A 4,522-nucleotide genomic window follows, 5' to 3' on the forward strand; every position below is an offset into this window, starting at 1 on the left:
CAAGTGTAGATTTCAGCGGCCTTTTTTCTTAACTTTCTTACTGAGGTGTAACCCCTCCATGCCACAAACACACACATCGTTAAGTGTACAGATGCATGCCTTTTTACCTAAGCAGGGGACCCAAGGCCAGCGCCCGGGTGGGGGAGGTGAGTTTTGCAAGTGCAAGGTCGACCCGTTACTATTTGGAATTATGACATTTTGTTCATCCTGGATTTTTTTTTTTGCATTAATTTTTATTTTCAAAAATATCTGCAGTCTTAAAAAAAAAAAAAAAGGAGGGGACGCCTGGGTAGTTCAGTTAAGCGTCTGACTTCCGGCTCAGGTCATGAGTTCGAGCGGTTTGTGAGTTCGAGCCCCACGTCGGGCTCTGTGCTGACAGCCTGGGGCCTGGAGCCTGCTTCGGATTCTGTGTCTCCTATTCTCTCTGCCCTTACCCCGCTCACACGCTGTCTCTCTCTCTCTCTCCTCTAAAAATAAATAACATTAAAAAAATTTTTTTAAGATATTTGCAGTGAAACATTACTTACCTTGACTGCTGGGTTCTATGGTGCTTCCTTGAATTTGGTCACTGAGAACCGTGCCTCCCCCCACCATACCCTAGTTCTGACCCTGTATAGAACATTCCAGAAGACTTGGCGTGGGAGGTGGGGGCTACCCCACCCCACCCCCCTGCCCTGCCCACCCGCCCCCCCCACTCCTGCCAGGTAGCTCTGGCTTCGTCATCACAGATTATTCTGGAAATGCATCTAAACAGAATCACACAGGGCACAGTCTTTGGAACCCGGTTCCTTTCGCTCCATGTCATGCTCTGGAGGTGCCTGCAAAGTTGCCACACGTCTGAGTAGCTCATTCCCTTCCGGGGCTGTCACTGCAGTGTGTGGACAGAGCTGGTGTGTTGATCTAGCCACCGGCTCCTGGGCATTTGGGTTGTTTCCTGTGTTTGGCTGTTCCGAATAAAGCTGCTACGAACATTGTCACACACGTCTCCTTGGGGACATATGTTTTCATTTCTCTTGGGCAAACATGCAGGAGTAGGATGGCTGGGTCATATGGTAGGTGTGTGTTTAACTTTGGAAGAAACTGCCACCCGGTCTTTCCGAGCGGCTGTAGCATTTCGCCTTCCCACCGGCGGCCGGAGGGGGTGGGGGTGGGGGGCAGCTGCAAGCCTGGGTTTGGGGCATTTGTTTGTTTGTTTGTTTTTTACTTTTTCTTAACGTTTATTTATTTATTTGGAGAGAGAGAGCGGGCGAGCCGGGGGAAGAGCAGACAGAAGGGAGAGAATCCCAAGCCGGCTCCCTGCTGTTGGCACAGAGCCGGATGCAGGGCTCGAACTCACGAACCGCGAGATCGTGACCTGAGTGGGAATCAGGAGCCAGACGCTTAGCCGACTGAGCCACCCCGGCGCCCCCTGGGGGGGGGCTTCGTGCTTTTGAGCCTTTCCTGAGGGGTAATCAGACAGCTCCCGTAAGTTTTGACAAATCTACACGCTGTGCGGATGGACAGCGTCTAAGCGCCCCAGAAAGCTCCCTGAGACTTGTGTTTGTAATCTGCAAAGCGAGGGCCAGAGAAGAACAGAGACCTGGCTTCGTCTCTTGTTTTCCCGCGTTTCGTGCTTCGTCTTCAAGTTCCCTCCGCGTGTCTCCAAATGAACCTCTTTGCCCGGCTTTCTCAGAGAGTGGGGGGCGGAGGGGGGGCCCTAATGTGAATTCTCATGAGTGGTCTCCGGTCTATTTAATTCTTACTTTTAAGATTTGACAAATAGTGAGTGAGTACTTCCTGTGACCAGGCGATAGGCCGAGCACTTTATATACATTAAACATCAACGAAGTTATGCTTTACCATCCCCATTTCACAGACGGGAAGACTGAGGTACTCAAAGGCCATGTCTCCGGCCCTCGGCCAAAGTCCCAAAGCGGGCAGGGCTGGGATGGGAACCAAGCCCTGTGCTCCCCGTGCTCTGGGCCTCCGCAGGCATCTCCTCCTGGCTCCCGGGCCCGTGACAGCACTCCATAGACATTGGCCACAGGCCCACAATCCCTCACCCACCATCCCAACATCGAAAAAGCTCCAGAAACAGGACTGCCTGGGCGGCTCAGTTGGTTGAGCGTCGGACTCCATCTCAGATCGCGTCTTGATCTCACAGCCGCGAGTTCAAGCCCTGCCCTGAGCTCCGTGCTGGGCATGGGGCCCACTTGAAAAAATAATGGAATAAAATAAAATAGAAGATAAAATAAAATACAATAATAAAAAGCTCTAACAATAGAGGTTTTTCATCAGCATGGCTTTAAAACTCATTGAACATCAAGAGTTAATAGTCTTGGGGCGCCTGGGTGGCTCGGTCGGTGAAGCGTCCGACTTCGGCTCAGGTCATGATCTCGCGGTTTGTGAGTTCGAGCCCCGCGTCGGGCTCTGTGCTGACGGCTCGGAGCCTGGAGCCTGCTTCCGATTCTGTGTCTCCCTCTCTCTCTGCTCCTCCCCTGCTCACGCTCTGTCTCTCTCTCTCTCTCTCTCTCTCTCTCTCTCAAATAAATAAACATTTTTTAAAAAGTTAATAGCCTTAGCTATTAATCAGCTTTCCTTATCTCATTTATTGTGAAAATTCCCATTATGTTGCCACGTGTTTCACGGGGACGGTGAGTGGACCGCCCAGGCCCAACCGGGGGTCTTAGGGTCTCACACAAGATGTCTTACGTGTCTGGTGTCACTGTCCTAAAATCTAGGACATTCTGAATTCCAAAACATATCTGGTCCCAAGGGTTTCCGATAAGCTCTATGATTAGTTACTATTAAATAACCTATATTGCGCCTACTTGCATGCCGACCGTCCCAGACAGTGGGGACACCGCAGGGACCAAAGCAGACCCCGCCCCCGCTGGGTTCACAGGCCAGTGGGGGAAGAAGGCAGACACCATAGCAGGCAGTTACAACATGGGTAACTAGGTCCGCAGTGGAGGCAACACGACCTGGTGAGGGCTCTGGGGAGTCGGGCCGAGGTATCGGGGAGGCTTCCTGGAGGAGGTGTTACCCGAGCAAAGACCTGAAGGTTAAGAAAGGGGTAGTGAAGGGGGGGGGCACCTGGGTGGTTAAGTATCCTAATTAGAATTCGGCTCAGGTCGTGATCTCACATCCGGCAGACAGCACGGAGCCTGCTTGGGCTTCTCTCTCTCTGCCCCTCCCCTGCTCACTCTGTCTCTCTCTCTCTCTCAAAATAAACATGAAAAAAGAGGCAGGGTGGGGCGCCTGGGTGGCGCAGTCGGTTAAGCGTCCGACTTCAGCCAGGTCACGATCTCGCGGTCCGTGAGTTCGAGCCCCGCGTCGGGCTCTGGGCTGATGGCTCAGAGCCTGGAGCCTGTTTCCGATTCTGTGTCTCCCTCTCTCTCTGCCCCTCCCCCGTTCATGCTCTGTCTCTCTCTGTCCCAAAAATAAATAAACGTTGAAAAAAAAAAAAAAAAAAAGAGGCAGGGGGTGGGGGGGACTGGTGAGGGATGTAGGACAGGGTATCCCAGCTATTGCCTGTATTTAAGGGCCTGAAAGCTGTCCTTTGGGGATGCAAACTATCCCGGGAAAGGCAAGAACACCGAGGCCCGAGGCCCGTGACTGTTTTTCTGGCCACCAGGCAAGGCCCCCCAAACCCTCCTCTGAGCCCAGAGAGATGGGGCGCGGGATTCTGCAGCCCGTGGGCGTCCAGCAGGCACATCACTGGTCTCCTGTGGGGTCTCCTCGGGGCTCAGCTCTAAGCTGTTTGGACCTCATTATGTTCCAAGAGGTGTGGGCAGTGTTCACCCCCATCCAGGATGCCAGGGAGACCCCCCGCCAGGGGAGGCTGGGGCTGGGGGCCTCACCCTATCCAACCACTCTCCCCTGGCCTTGACGTTTGGCCTGAGGCTGAAGACTTTTCTTTGGGGAAAAGCCTTCGCTCTGGAAATATGGCAACTCTGTGGATCATCTATTCAATTCTTCTGCTTCCTGGGCTGGAGATCTGAATCCCCCTTTTTTTTCCTTTTCTCTTACCCTCCCCCTCCTCCACACGACAGCCAATCCTGTTGCCTCTGCCTGCAAAATTTATCCTAAATCTGCCTTCTTATCCGCCCCCCCCCCTCCCCGTGCCTCAGTCCCCACCTGGTCCAGCCTCCATCGTGACTAGTCCTGCCTCAGGGCCTTTGCACTGGTCCTTCCCACTCCCTGCGTATTCTTCCCCCTGCTCTCATATCTCCATTTATTTCCTTTGCTTTAAAAAATGTATGTCGGGGCGCCTGGGTGGCGCAGTCGGTTAAGCGTCCGACTTCAGCCAGGTCACGATCTCGCGGTCTGTGAGTTCGAGCCCCGCGTCAGGCTCTGGGCTGATGGCTCAGAGCCTGGAGCCTGTTTCCGATTCTGTGTCTCCCTCTCTCTCTGCCCCTCCCCCGTTCATGCTCTGTCTCTCTCTGTCCCAAAAATAAATAAATGTTGAAAAAAAAAATTAAAAAAAAAAATGTATGTCAAGGACATCAGCTTCGAGACAGCAGTGACTTGGGTTTATCTC

This window comes from Leopardus geoffroyi, chromosome A2 (assembly GCF_018350155.1).
Source record: "Leopardus geoffroyi isolate Oge1 chromosome A2, O.geoffroyi_Oge1_pat1.0, whole genome shotgun sequence".
Taxonomy (NCBI): domain Eukaryota; kingdom Metazoa; phylum Chordata; class Mammalia; order Carnivora; family Felidae; genus Leopardus; species Leopardus geoffroyi.